Below are 15,666 nucleotides of genomic sequence, written 5' to 3'. Positions count from 1 at the left end.
AGTGGAATCTGAGGTTCTTTTTTCTGCAGAATGATGCTAAATAAGATTCAGTATTGACAGAATCAGTGTATGAGAGAATTAAAATAAACTTTTTTCTTCCTAAAAAGAAAATGTGCTATGGCTTGGTTAACCAAGCCTGGGTTTTAAACTCAGTTAAAATCTAGAATGTGTGATGGAGAAGTCATTCTCTAGAATCTCTAATCATGAAAGTTAGAGTTTGTATCCCCCTTGCAGCCTTAAAAGCATTATAAGGTGGCAAGTTCATTATTACTGAACACTCCCCAGGACATCTGGAGAGAAGAAGAAAAAACCCACCGAAAACCCCCAAAACACACGTATACCAAGTCAAGCTTAAAATTAAGTTTCTCAGATTTAGCTGTTTCTTAAAGTTTGCTAGAATATGAGCGCTAAAACAATGACACGAGCATTGTTTAGTCTTAATTTATATACTTCAATTCTTGATAGATATTTTTTCTGATGGCAATTTGCTATTACTAAACTCAACTTGATTTCTCACTGAAAAGAGTGAACCCAACTTCAGCTGAATAAGCAAAGCAACTTTGTAAAGAAACAATGGAGCTTTTTGACTGGTGACTAATACTATTAGCCGTGGTTCAGTAAAGATTTCTGATGAAGAAGTTTAATTTTTTAGGCCAACTATCATTTGATCTAAATTATGTATATATTATGTAATTGCCATTATAAAACTGTTCCGAAGAAGGCTGAAGATGATAGTGGTAGAAATTTGAATCTTAATGGAAAGCTCTTAGAAGGGGAAGTTGATGTGCCTAATAAGAAGCTTAAAGAGGATGGCTTTCTATAATATAGTACCTTTTTGTAAGTACTGAGTGAGCTCACTTGAATTTCTGGGTTTTACAATACATGGCCTTAATGTGCTGACAATTATTAATGAATAATGACAACACAAGTTAAAAAAAAAATAGATGGGATATTACATTTGTTTGTAGCCTAAAATTAATTTATCCTATCGTTAACTTCAGGATACTAAGACTGTGCAAGGGTGGGTCCTTGCTCCAATGTCTCCTCATATTTACACTTGGCCACCTTCTGCCCTGTGAACCTGAAGGAAGTCTCAGGGATAGAACTGTCTTTTCCCAGAGTGCAAAAGACTAACTTGTTTATTATGGTAGACTACCAACAACTATGTTTCTGCAGACCATGAGGAGCCACATGGAAGTAGTGTGGTGGGAAGCAGACCCCACTGAAAACAGCAGAACATTATCGCTGCTGCTTTATAGAAAGACGTAAATAATCTCTCAAAATCCTGGTTTTCATATATACTCCAAAGTGTTTTTCATCTTCTGTTTTGAAAATGTAATCTTTATAGAGAAGACTATTACCTAAACATAGAAAGATTCAGTTTGTGTTAGTCAACACAGGATGCTGGATTTTACTTCTTATAGCATGGTCATCAACCTGTTGGCCAAGGTTACCTCAAAATGGTACTTGGCTTCACAGGTTAACTAGGGATGTCTGTTACACTTACTACTGGTGAAATGGGCAAGTAAAACATGCTGTGGCTTAGCCATCTCTTGCTGCACTCTGACTTCATGAAAAGGACTACTCTAAACCCAAAGTCAGAATACAAAGACTTAAAAGCAGCAGGGTTTTTTTCATTTTTCAGAGAAAAATTTAATGGTTCCAGTTAATGGAACCAGTGGTTCCATCTTTGCTATGCAATTTGTTGTAGTATGGTCAAGGCACAGCTTGGTATTGATCTATAGAGTATGCAGTACTAGTGCTGTATTTCAAAAAAAATAAACTAGTTTGTTATTCATTCCTTCCTTTCTCTCTACTGTCAGCTGGCAAGATTTAGAGTGCTCTAGCTCTGTTTCAGAGGTTGCAAGGACATGGAACCTCAACCTTACCCCTCCTCAGAGTCAAACTTAAATTTAGTCTTGTTGCTCTTGGACTTCACAGATGTTTGAAATCAGCTAACATACTTAACTGAATTATCCAGTTTCATAGTATAAATATACTTTTGAACTCAAGTCAGCTTAGGAGGAAATTGTACTCTTATTTTAGTACAAGACTTGAGATTTCCATTGTGTGGCTCTTAACAAGGCCAGTGTCCAAGTTTTAGACTCCTCCAGTTTCTTGCTTAGAGCCTGGAGTGCAGCTCTCTAACTTTGGATGGTGCTCTGCTGTATTTTGTGATTGACTGACCACTGGATCACTTATGAAGAATAGTTTCCTCTATGTTGTACTTGGAATACACTTGGAATACAAAAGTAGTAACACTTTACAACTGCCTTGTCACCCTTTCTGTCCTTGGCAAGTTTCTTGTTTCTGCTTCTATATGTCTGTCTTTTCTGCTTCCACATGTATTTGTGAAAACAGCTGGTGAATTCATCCATGCTAAAACTGACCAAGCAGGATCAGGGCCCTGATCAAGATTAACTGTGCATCTACAAACCAGCTCTTCTGGAATTGAGGGAAGGGTACATTGAATGCTTATTTTGGAATGAGCTGAAATATTTAGATTGAATGTGTGACTACCTCTTTCGATAACTGCAGTCTCAAAGTGTTTTGCCTAACAGGCAAAAGTTGTGTTAGTACAGTAGAAACAGCTCTAATTTGGTAGCCTACCCAGTGTCTGCTTTTAGCCTTCTTATTTGAGCTGCACTTAATAACTAAGGGTGAAGAAATATTATATTCTGGACTGTTTGTTACATGCTGAGTGACTAAGCTTCTGTCCACTGGCGCAAACTGCTAAATGAGAAAACTGAACCACACCTCTAAAAATGTTTAATAGTGTCTGTTAAAGTAGTTAGCTGGAATTCAAGTTGCTTAAACTTATCTGCACCTACATTAAGTATACTTAAGTACTCAAGTAGGGATTACATAGTGGTGTGCAAGCAAAACCTCACTATTAAAGGATGGGATTTTTGGTGACCTGTCTCCCATCTCTTCACTGGTGACGCAAGTTTCTAGAAGATATTTGCCTCTCTGGTAAGACCATTAACTGCTGGGTTGTGGCCAGCTAATGAAGACAGGGTGGGATAAACATTGGGAGAGGCAGAAGGACAGAGCAGATGTGCATAAGCAAGTGCAGCTGAGGAAGCTGGGCTTAAAAGTGAAGGCACAGACTTTAAATTGAATGAAAAGTTCTTGAGAGCTGTCAAAAATTGTTGTTGATATATGTAGTCAATTACTGTAAAAAATTATCATGTTTCTTCTCTAGTCTAATTTTGGCCATCTCTTCTGTATGTATAGAGCAAAGCTAAATCTTAATCTAAGAACATACTGCCAGACAAAATAATTAAGCCAAATAACTGAGTACTAAATATTCATAAGTGCAGAAATGTAATTTTAAAAAGTTACTTTTTCTTATACAACTACCTAACTTCTAAAGAGCCAAATAATCTTTGAAAATGTGGTTGGAGCACTTCAGAATATTTTCCTGTTTAGCTAGTAATTACATAAAGGCAGAAGCTATTAGTAGTGCCTGCCTTATAAGAAAAGGTATCAACTAGTAAATGGATAATGAGCTACACAACTAATGGCATTCTCACCAGGAATGCCAATAGCAGTCATCTGTTGTATATAAAGCAGAAAGGATAAATGGTGTCAAAATTGCATCAGGTTTTTCTAAATATATATGAAGTGGAAATTTTGTTTTCTTTAGGAAAAGGGTTCTAGTCATGTGTGTTAGAGTGGTAATTACTTATTTTTCTTGGGGTGGGAAAAGTTATTTCTCATTCAAATATATTGTTAGTTTTTTCTTATGGCATGGAAACACGACCATGAAGGATTTTTTGGCTGCTATTCAGAGAAAAGACAATTGCTAGTGCAGCATTCTGGATTTCTGCACCTAGATGCTGCTTATATGCTTATATAGGGCATGCATCTTTTTTCTGTTCAATATGAATTTACAAATGGCATCTTTAAACTACCTGGAATCCAGTTTTGGTATGAGATATTATAATCAATATAGCAATTAATATGTCCCTATGAAGCAATTATCTAATAGTTCTTTCTCATGTTCAACCCTGGAAGGAATTGGATAAGCTTCTATTTTTTTTCTCAGGTTACCTGAAAACCTTTAAACTGAGTGCTTCAGCCTGGATATAAGTGTATGCCAGATTGCCAGAGCAATAACAAAAATTTGACCCCTAAAGTTGAAGCTTCCTTAAGAAAGGACTTGAAAAGTTTATTATGAATGTACTTACAAAATCCTCAAGCTTTTTTCAGATCATGAAGCATAACATAAAAAAAAGTCAATATCTGCATAGACAATATTCAGTGCAAATGCTGTCCCATCTTTTGTAAGAGCACTTTACATCAAGGGTCATAACTTCTGGCAACAGGGAGCCAATGATAGCCACAACAGTGATAGCATGAGATCTGATGGATTTCTGAGGACAGAGGTAAGCTCCAAGAAAACACTGTGGGGTGGTACTGTAAGCAAAGTGCTCATGAGCCGTGCTGGAGAATGTGGTTGTGTAGATACAGGCAGGTGTAGGCACCACCACCCCAGCAGGGTGGCTGTCTCCCAGAGCTCTGCTCTCAGTCAGGATCAGAAATCCAGGATTGTCCCTACATTGTTGAACATAAAGGACTACTCTTTGAAGACCCTTTCTGTCACTAAAAACGAAGTTATACATCTTTCGAGTCAGAAAACTGGAAAGATACCAACAGGAGGCATGACAAAAGCATAAAACTCCTACAGTTTTTCTTTCCTGAAACTCACTCCAGGTGTGAAAGGGAGGAGAAGAAACCATTATGAAAAAGATAGTCTATATAGTATATAAAGTCTGTGTCAAACTGTAGCTCTGTTTTCACTACACAGTTTACGAAAAAATGGGTTACTGAATTTAATACACTGTCAGCTTTTTCTTCTCAGCAGTAATGGATGTTCTCTTCTAGATGCAAATCCAATGACAGGATGATACATGTGCTAGTTGGGACAAGGGAGAGCTCTGGGTTGTGGGGAAAAAAAAATGTTATTTCTTCTGTTGATGGTAAGATAGCTCTACAACTTTTGATTAAAAGCTAGGAAAGAATATGGGGAAAACTTCTTGTTTCTAAATAGAAATAAGAAAGCATGGAAAAGAGTACTCTAAAAATATAAATAGTAAATATTCTGGCATCCCAACAGAAAGCAAAGTGACCCCAGTCTTAGCAGAATTGTATGAGATCTGTCTTCACCTTTCAAGCTGCTGGTAATTTTCCATTGACACAAGAACTGTTGTAAAATCTTTTCAGACCCAGACCCAATATTTTTTCTTCAATTTCAACATGGACAGTGTTGAATCACTTCAGCTGGCAGGCGTGGCAATACTATGGGGCTTAGAAATAGAATAAAGTAACAAAAGGATCTCAACTCCTTATTGTCTTTTATCAACTGTGATATAGAACAAAATGTCATTGGTTTCAACTATGTTTGCACTCAGTCTGATATCACTACCCACAAGACATCTGCTGGGAGATTTAATTTTGTCACACTGGTAAGTGTTTTTTACCAGGGGAATGGATTGAATGTGTGCAGTTAATGATAGGACCCATTTGCTGTTTTGCTGTCAGAAATGTCTTCTATCTAGATGTAAATATTTTACATAAATTTAAAAAGACAAAGGCTGACATAGTTTCTGCGGTTTGTACATACATCAGTGTAGCAAAGGGTAAATATCAGTCACATTTCTCTGGCTAAATTGGCTAGGGATGAGAAAATCTGGAAATAGCTTGCTACTCAGATTGCAAACACGTTTCTACTGGCCTCTCTTAATAAGAGAGACACGATCTCTGCAGGGGAAAGAGATAAAAGGCCAGAGAGAGTAGAAGATAACCAAAAACGAAGAGCAACTTTGTTTCTCCAACAGGTGAGTGTGTTATATGCTGTAATTGATCCTGCTCATCAGATTGAAAATGAGTGTGTGAGGATACAGGAAAGTAGATATCAACTAAGGAAAAAGACTTTAAATGAAAGAAACATTTGAAAAACACTTAATGGTAACATGTTATCTGAACAAAGGAACAGCCAAAAAATCCAGCAGGGAACAGCCTATGTTCTTAAGAGACCCTTTCCTGGTTTTTTAGGGGGTGGGTTTTTTTTGTGGTGGGGTTTTTGTTTAAGACTTGTTGATCAGAACACTGTCATTGTTAACTGCAGATAGGCTTTCTCATCTATTAATCTTTTAGACTTTGTGCACTTGGATCTTTTGTACACCCCAAAAAGCTTGAAAACTGAAATGCTGGAAGAAAGAAAAAAACTCCATACTCAGGTTAATTTACCTATTTTCTTTCTATTTATATAAAATTATGATCTTTTCCCCTCTGCCTATGAATTTATATCTGGAAAAAACCAAAATATTTTCTGCTAAAATGTGAATTTCAAGGGGTATTATCTGTTTGTCTTGACTACTTACGATTTGTCACTTTCTTGTAAAGCATCTGGGTCACTAAAATTTGAGTTCAAAGGCAATGTGCTTGCACCATCCAGACTACGTGAGTTATTTTTAGGCAAGCCTTATGTCAGCAGGCTAAAGGGAGATATGCACCATGCACTCCAGTGGACTCTTGGGTGCACAACAGCTGTGCCAGCAGTGATTAAATCTCTCAGTAACATCACTGTGTGCTGCAGAGGAATGCGTTTTGGAAGGCACATTGAGTAGGAGGTTCCAGTGTCCCCTCCTCCCTCTCAGATGAACCACTGCAGTTGATACTTGGCTATTAGCACTGTCATTTTCCCCTGCTGAATGTTGTTAAGACAATTGCCTTCACAGTAAACCAGCACTTCCAAGTTGCATCTATTCCTTTTGATGAACTATTGAAAGTTCTTTCCTTTTAAAATAACTATTTTATCTTGAAATAGTGAGTGTTAAGGAGGGCTTAAAAACACAAATCTAAACTCAAAGCTAGAAGCTAGAAAATTGCACATACTTGTACTTTTTTTTCCTTCAAGTATGCAGACAATTAAGGAGAGAGCAAATGTAATTCTCACCTCTTCTCTAAACTGGTACAGATCTGACCTGAAAATATTTTTCTTACTTTCCTTTTATCAAACTGAAATTCACAGCCAAATGCAAGGTAGTTGCCCACATCTTCCTTTCCAGCCAAATTTAGTCATTAAGTGACTGCTTTTAAATATCTGCAGTCACCATACTCCCTAGGGCTGATCACTTAGTGTGGTGCTTTACATTAAGGTCTTCCTTGGTATAAAATCATGCTTGTTTTTTTGTCGTCTTCCCTGTTAGTTGGAAAGAGAAATGTATGCTGCCTGGTAGAGGCAGCACTGGGGGTTCTGAAAAGGGTACATTTATTCATGTAACCAGGCTCATTTCTTTTGTTTTACTTCATGAAGATTTCTAGCACATGCTTTTTACTTCTGAACATCAAAAATATCTGTTCTTGGCTTTGCCCCTGCCCCTTTCACTCTAATCTTAAGATGCTTTCATGTCTCCCTAGGTTATTACATTGTGAACTACTATTTTCATCCCTGTGGTTTTTTTTTTTTCTTCCACCCTCATGGTTTGATAGGCAAAAGATTTTACACTTGTTCATTTCACACATTCCTGATAGGGAGGAATAGTCATTGTTCTAAAAGTTAAGTTTTACTTTGTTATTTATTATGGCTTTTCATGCAGGGTTTGGATGAATTAGTGTTTGTACAAGTGACATGACAGGAAGGATCATTATTTCTGTTGCTGCCCTCTGGGGAGTTCAGTAAATTTGAAGTGAAGACTGATATTTTCAAGCTCAAGTATTCTGTTCTCTTGTAGCAGATGCTCCTCTTTTTTTCTCAGTTTTCACTTTTTTGTTTTTGTTGAATGTCTTTGTCATCTACAAGTTCTGCCAGAAAGTCCATGTTGTTAGCAGTAATGTTACATTTTGCAGCATCCAAATGTGTAGTAATTTGCGCACAGCACCAAAGCTGCTTCTTACAGGTCTGTTGAAAGTGGAAGTTTTTAATAGCTTTACAAGGGTACAAGCTGACTTTCACAACCATTTAAGCTTTCTGTTTGAATCACAAAAGAGTTAGTGTTTCTTCAGGTGACAAGAATATGTTTTCCAGGAGTTGAAATATAAGGGTTCATATAAAAACGTGTAATATTTTTATAGGTTTTTTTATTAAGCAGTATGCTAATTTATTAGTGTACTTGACTAAAATGGACTGTGGTAATCACTGCAACACAATACTTCAAAAAGTAAAGTCCAATCAACCCTGTTATCTTGGTTGTTATTTCCTTTTTATCTCTACCATGTGGAAAAGTAAAGTATGATAAGTCTGTTATAGAATTGGTTCTAATATTTGTTTTCATTTTTAAAAAATAAATCTCCCATAATCTCCATCTTCTTCTGTTTCTTTATTATGTAGCTGTACATGGGTTTGACTTAATTTTATTGGAAAATAGAGTTAAAAATAACAGTAGTTTTTTTGGGGGGACTTGTCACACTGAAATATGTACTATGTGGGAGAAGCTGAAGTGTTTCTGCTAACTGTCATGGTTCCATATATGCAGGCATGGACAGCTAGTAATCATGTGTTACGTTTCTGTTAACAGTAAACCAAAACCACCCTATTGTCTTTGCACCTTTCTTGATGGTGGAGATGTGGTGTGTGCTTCTTGGCTCTGATATGCAGTCTTGCTAGCCTTATGAAATACTTGGCTTTACATAAAGCCTATGTCTGAATTAAATGCATCACAGATGAATTTTAATGTTTGAAAATTTTGTAAAGTTTAACTTTGAGTTGTTTTCTTCAGTAATGATTATTAATGGGCATCTGTTGTCATGAGATTAAAGTGCACCTGGTAGCTACTATTTTAGATGCATAAATAAGTTGATAAAATATTCCCTGCTTAATCAAAAACAGAAGGAAAAAGACAAAAAACCTAAAAACACCCTAGTAATCCCAAAGCCTACCTTCTAACCTTGTTGACACACTGCCACAAATTGTTGTGAAATTAACCATAAATTAACAATCCCATCACTGAGTAATGTCTTTAACTGAAATGCTTCATCATTTCTTTAGCTCAGCTTTATGCTTGGAAATTCCAACTGTTTCTTAACTGATGTTATATTCCTACCTTGCCCTAGACAGTTGTGGTCAATCCAAGTAAGTTACTATATGTTCTTGCCTTTTTTTGTTCTACTGAAGAATTACTGTATCAATATTAGCATATACTACTTGTAATAGGCTGTAATAATATTGTAGTTGAAATAACGATGTTTGTAAAACAAGTTACAGTCCCTGGATAGATAAAGATTTCTATACTGACTCCTGTTTAGCTATGTCATCCTTACTTGAAGTCTCAAGGAAGGATATACATAGTTTCAAGGCAGAACTAGCTTGTCATTTGAAATATTTCTACATTTCATCCTAAAGGTATTGACAAAAATATGTAAATTATTCCATCTGAAGGAAAAATGCTGAATGTTGTTCTGTCTACAGTCAGTGAAATGTGGTTGCCTTGGGAATCGGCTGAGAAGTTTTAAAAACATTGGCCATGAGACTACACATAATTACTGGTAACCTTGCTTCTTGCAATAACTGGACATAGAGCCAACTCAAGGTTCTCTCATTCTCTGTGAAAATTGAAAGACTTCTCTGCTTTACAAGATCACTGGCAGTATTTCATGATGGTTAAGACTCCCTCATGGCAAATTCTGGTCATATGTTCTTGATCCTAGTGTTACCTTGAAGTTAAGGGTGTTTAAGTATCCTGGGTGTCTTCTAAGGAAAGAAGCCCCAGTAGGGCACACTTTTGAAGGCTATGTTGGTTTCATGTAAAGTCAAAGCCTTTCTCTGTGTGGTGTAACCTTTTTCACATCCACATTATTAAATACCTAGTGTTGGCTATAATGACCCTTGCTTTCTCTTAAAGCCCTTGCCAGGCCAAACTCCAACACACAGTGATAAGGCTGTAGATCCTAGCTGAGATGCACTTTCTGAAGCTGTCCCAGAGAAGCTGCCACCAGATGGCTGCTATTTCAGAAGAGAGATGAGGAGCTTAGATGCTTGAGTCATCCTGCTATTGGTGCTAGGAGGTGGCACTAAATTAATCTACAGGAAGCACTGCTAGCTGCCATCTTTTTGTCTTGCTCTAGTTGGAAGAATTTCTCCGAAGATGTTAACTTCACTACAGAAAATATCTTCATCTACAGGTCTCTTAAATATCTCCAAGGATGGTGACTCCACAACTTCCTTGGGCTTGCCCGTTCCAGTGCTTGACAACCCTTCTGGTGAAGAAACTTTTCCTAATATCCAATCAAAACCTCCCCTGGCACAACTTAAGGCCATTTCCTCTTGTTCTATCGCTAGTGACCTGGGAGAAGGGACCAATACCCGCCTCACTAAAACCTCCTTTCAGGTAGTTGTAGAGAGCGATAAGGTCTCCCCTCAGCTTCCTCTTCTCCAGACTAAACAACCCCAGTTGCTTCAGCTCATAAGACTTGTTCTCCAGACCCTTCACCAGCTTTGTTGCTCTTCTTTGGACACAGTCCAGCACCTCAATGTCCTTGTAGTGAGGGGCCCAAAACTGAACACAGTATTCAAGGTGCAGCCTCACCAGTGCCAAGTACAGGGGCACCATCACTTCCCTGCTCCTGCTGGCGACACTATTCCTGATACAAGCCAGGATGCCATTGGCCTTCTTGGCCACCTGGGCACACTGCTGGCTCATGTTCAGCTGGCTGTCAATGAATATACAGTCCTTTTCTGCGAGGCACCTTTCCAGCCAGCTCTTTCCCAAGCCTGTAGTGTTGCATTAGGGTTGTTGGGGCCAAAGTGCAGGGCCTGGCACTTGGCCTTATTCAACCTCATACAATTGGTCTCAACCTATCAATCCAGCCTGTCCAGGTCCCCCTGTAGAGCCTTCCTTCCCTCAAGCAGATCAACACTGCCACCCAACTTGGTGTCATCTGCAAACTTACTGAGGGCACATTCAAACCTGTTTTCCAGATCATCAATAAAGATATTCAACAGGACCCAATACTGAGCCCTAGGGAACATCATTTGTGACTGGCCTCCAACTGGACTTAACTCTGTTCACCATCACTTTTTGGGCCTGGACTTCCAGACTGTTTTTTACCCAGTGAAGAGTACACCTGCCCAAGCAATGAGTATCCAGTTCCTCCAGGAGAATGTTGTAGGAAAAATTGTATGTACTATGCTGGATGGATGTAGGACTTGGAATAACTAGGACTAAAGTTCTACTAGATTAGAGTGTAATTGTCTACCTGGACAATTAGTATTCCCTGCTCTAGCAGTGCAGTCTGAAAATTCGGCTTGTTCAGCTGCCCTCTGAGCTCTGCCCTTTGAGCATTCAGGTGCTGCAGTGTGATCTTTCTAACATAGTGATGTTCTTGGAACAGAAATATTGTTCTGAAATGCAGCTGACTTAACACATTATGTATTCTTGGGTGCAGCTGGGCTAAGTAGTGAAATGGGACTGGTAAGAGCTGGGGTTGATGTTGTATAGGATGTATGACCTGTATAATAAGTGAAGATAACATGTTATCAATTCCCTACACTATTGCTACATTCATCTTTTCCCTTCAGATGCATCAGCATTGCATCAAGCCTTGACAGGCTTATGTAGTTCCATGAAGAGGGCAGTAAGGATGACTACATAACCGAAAACTTGCCAACATTTTTGTTATTAATAACAAATGTTCAAGTGTAGCAGTCCTAATTAAATGGTACCTTTGACGTCTGCCTTGTGGTTATTTCACACACAGTCTTGTGTGGTGACTGAAACTGAGTTCCAGAACCAGGGAAAACACATTTAGGCAGACCCTGCTGGACTATGCAGACCTGTAGCTTGGGTTGCCTCTGCCTGCCTGGCACTGCCTCAGTGTTAACTGCTGCTCAACCAGTGCCTGCAACAGTGCTGACGCCCAGGTAGTCAGTTCATAAACTTGGTCTGTGTCTACTACAGTAAATTGTGATTCATTGTCTGTACGAAAAAACTGACAGACCATTCTGTGGCATGATTTTGGTACTTAACAACTAGCACTGTCTTGCAAAAATTTGCTGTCATAGCTCAGAACTGAGCCTGGGCAGGGCCACTCTCAACAAGCATTTAGTGAGATTCGGAGCCAAAGGGAGTTTTCCAGAATAACTGTAGACTCTTTTATGCCAGCTGGCATGTTTAATTTATGTCCCTGGGTATGTCTGATTTACTAACAGAGGCAGAGCCTTTTCTTGTTCAATTTCTAACCCTTCCCTACTAAAAATAGACTTAAAGGTCAAAGTATTTTCAGACTACCTGAGTCTCCGCTGAGAGATTAAACTTATCTTTTTGACAAGTTGGATGATGGGTATGTAAAACTTTCCTGTCAGCTGTGACAGCAAAAATCTTGGGCTGATGATTGCCCAATAGCTGTAGGGCTGTATTTTTTCTAGTCTTACTTCTCAGCATGTACCATACGTGTTCTTCCACTACACTAAAGTGCAGGAAATCAATGATTCTTGAGGACACTTGAGATGATATGACCAGGAACTGGAAAAAGATTAACCTTTGGCTCTGAAGTTACTTTCTACCTATCTAAAGATTCATTATGCTTTCACAATCTTGTAGAAATAAGTGTGCTGTTAGTCTCTCTTTTTACTTTGGAGATTCTGGAATTCCTGTAGTGTGGTGTTGTAGGAACCATCCCTGCTTTGTTGGATCTTGATTTCAGAAAGTGTTGGTTGGAAAATATGGGTGGATATTTGGAAGATCAGACAATGCTGATGGTATATCCGTGGTCAACGCTCTCTTGGAAAAGTGAAAAGCTGCTTGATAGTCTGAAGGCATGTATGCTGTCCAATCATGCATAGCTAAGCAGAGAATTATGGCTTTCTCTTCATCTAAAACGGAGGGTCAAGAGGTGATTTTCATTTAATTTTTTTTTAGCTTTGTGAAAATAGCAATCAGCAACTCAAAGCATCTTTGGACTGAAAGACACACTTCCACTGAATACCGTTTTTCTCCCCCCTCCTTTTGTTCATGGAATTTTCTAGTATTTCATTTCTATCACAATTTCTGAAACTTGTGGGGATTTAGATTGGGTGCATAAATGCATTTCTCTGTATAGGTGTTCTATTCTTTTTGTTTTGCTTTTTCATTAACAGGCTGACTGTTCATCTCCAAATTCAGAAATGTTCCAACTTTTTTCGCTTATAAAGCTGTTATGTCATATATTCCAACCAGCAGGCTATCCTTCACTAGAATAATATATGAAACTTGCTGATGGAATACTAAAGAAGTTTTGAAGATTACTTAAATGTTTGTAGTTGATTAAGTGTGTTTTAACTTGCAGTTGTAATCAGATCTGTGTTAGCCAATTAAAAAAGCCAGTCCTGAATCAAGCTATAATCAACCCACCTACTGGTGTTTATGCTGCTTGGTCAAAACCTTGGTATTTTTCTAGATAATTGCATGATACAGACAAAAAACTATGTAATGAACACAAATTTAGTGAGATTGTGATAGGAATATGCTTATTCTATGATTTAAGTTATTCAGCCAATTATTTGTCAAGCTGGAAATGTATTTGTATTGTGTAAGTCTGTCAACATATTAATGGTAAATACTTGTAGTGCCTCTGTACTGAAGGTGGGTTACGTTCCTTGTGAAAGTGTTTGCCACCATATAGTTCAAGAATTTTCGCATTTCTATTGTTTGGACTAGATTTTTCTTTAATTGAACCGTATGAGTTTGTTCTTAGCTGGTATTTATGTTTTAGTTAGTGCTGCTATTGCAGACTTCAAGAACAGGGTTGCTTGCTGAAAGCTTTATCTACTTTTTCTGGTTATATTACCTGATTTAATCAAATGTACCACCCCTATCTACAGACCTTGTCTTTCATGGTGGGGGGGCGGGGGGGAAATCAACAATCCTGTGCAGGTAGAAACAGCGTCACCCTTGGAAGTCCCAAAAGGTGGCCAGTGTCATGCAGCTGAAGAATTTCCTTTTTCTTCTTCAGTTGTTTATGAAAGAATTCTGTCTGTATGACAAATTCTAATATTTGACATTGTGACACAAAGCTGAAGGTCTTGTCCATGAGACCCTCACCCATTTACAACATGAACATGGGTAACATACTTTTTGAACCCAGAAAAATGCCTGAAAGACAGTTATTTCAATCCTGCATATAATCTGGGAGTTGTTTGATCTCCAGGAAAACAGCCAAGGCCTCACTAAATAATTTTCTTCTCTGTGGCACAGTTGGCTTTTTCTGCTTCAGTTTCCCTGTTGTGGCTGCTGGTGGCCAAAAGGTGTTTTGCCAATCGAGGGTGATGATGTGGTGAGGGGTCTATGACCTGCCCCCCTTCACAATACAATCTCCTTAGGGTGCTGGAGGGGGGATGTTTTTGTATCTTGGATTTAAACATATCCATATGCTGCACAATGGTAACAAAATTATTGCCTTGTGAAGGTGAACCTGTTAAAAAAAATCAGAAAAACTGCTTCAAAAATATATTAGCTTAATGCAGTACATCAGTGAATACATAGAGAGGGAGAGGCCTGCATTGCCCAGAAAGCATTGCAGACAGCTGAGTATTCCCTAAGTCTTTCTCCAAGTCATATTTATCTGGAAATTGTATTTTTTCTTAAACTCAACAAAGTGATAACACTTGACTTTTGTATTTTTTGTGTAGTGGTCTCATAAGCGAGCTGCTCCATGTCTGTCCTCTATACTAATAGACAAAGTAAGTTTATCTCTTAATTAAAGCATTTACCTGTTGTCGTCTTCTTCAGTTCTAGGGTAGATAATATTTTCTTTCTCTCCCTTGTCTTAGGAAATATGGTCTTCCTTCTTTATATAACATTGCCTTTTCTGTCCAACATGTCTCTGCTGACTTTGACCAAGGTGGACATGATTATTCAGAAATTCAGATAAAATATCTTCAAATAGGCATACACGCAGTGCTGGCCTTTGGAAAAAATTTATCTCATATCCAACTCTGTCAGTTGTTACAAAACATCCTCATAATACTTTGTCCTCAATTTTGTCAAGAATCTGAAATACTATGTATAAAACACTATGGTTCTTTGATGTGCCTCTATTTGGGTCTTAGAAAGAGGACCTCTCTGTCTATAGATTTCCCAGACTTCATCCATTTGAAATAGGAGCTGAATTTCTCATTATGCTTTTTATATTTTCCTTTTCAAATGATGCACTGCAGCCCTGTTTTGGTGAGTAGTTCCTGCTACAAAAAAAAAAAAAAGAAAAAAGATTAAATTCTATTTCCTAAGGATTGTTAAATAAGAATATGTTAAATAAGACATCCAATATATTCAAAGTTTATTATAACCACTTATGAGTGGCACCTTCTTTGATACACTCTTATCACAGCTGTGTATAAAAATTAAATCAGTAGTCAAGGTTATAATAGTCCTTCTGTCTGACAAACTTCAAAAACCTTAAATATTGGGATGTAGTTTATATCTTCTGAAGTTGTATGGACAGATTAGTAAAAATTATTGTCTTAAGATATCTATATAGATGATTGAGAGAATTTTCTCCAGGTTTTTAATGATTGTTTTCTTTTTCATGTATGCATTTTTTAATTAAATATGGCTAACTTCAGAAATGGCAGCTTTTCAAGCAACTAGCCTGAGGGGTTTAATACAAAGCCTAAACAGCATAGTCAAAACTTTGCCTATTTATGTGAACTCACTGGAGTGCCCTATGTGTTACTTAACTATGTTG

The sequence above is a fragment of the Phalacrocorax carbo genome, chromosome 1 (genome assembly GCF_963921805.1).
Source record: "Phalacrocorax carbo chromosome 1, bPhaCar2.1, whole genome shotgun sequence".
Taxonomy (NCBI): Eukaryota; Metazoa; Chordata; class Aves; order Suliformes; family Phalacrocoracidae; genus Phalacrocorax; species Phalacrocorax carbo.
The sequence above is the reverse complement of the archived record's forward strand: the minus strand, read 5'-3'. Positions refer to the sequence as shown.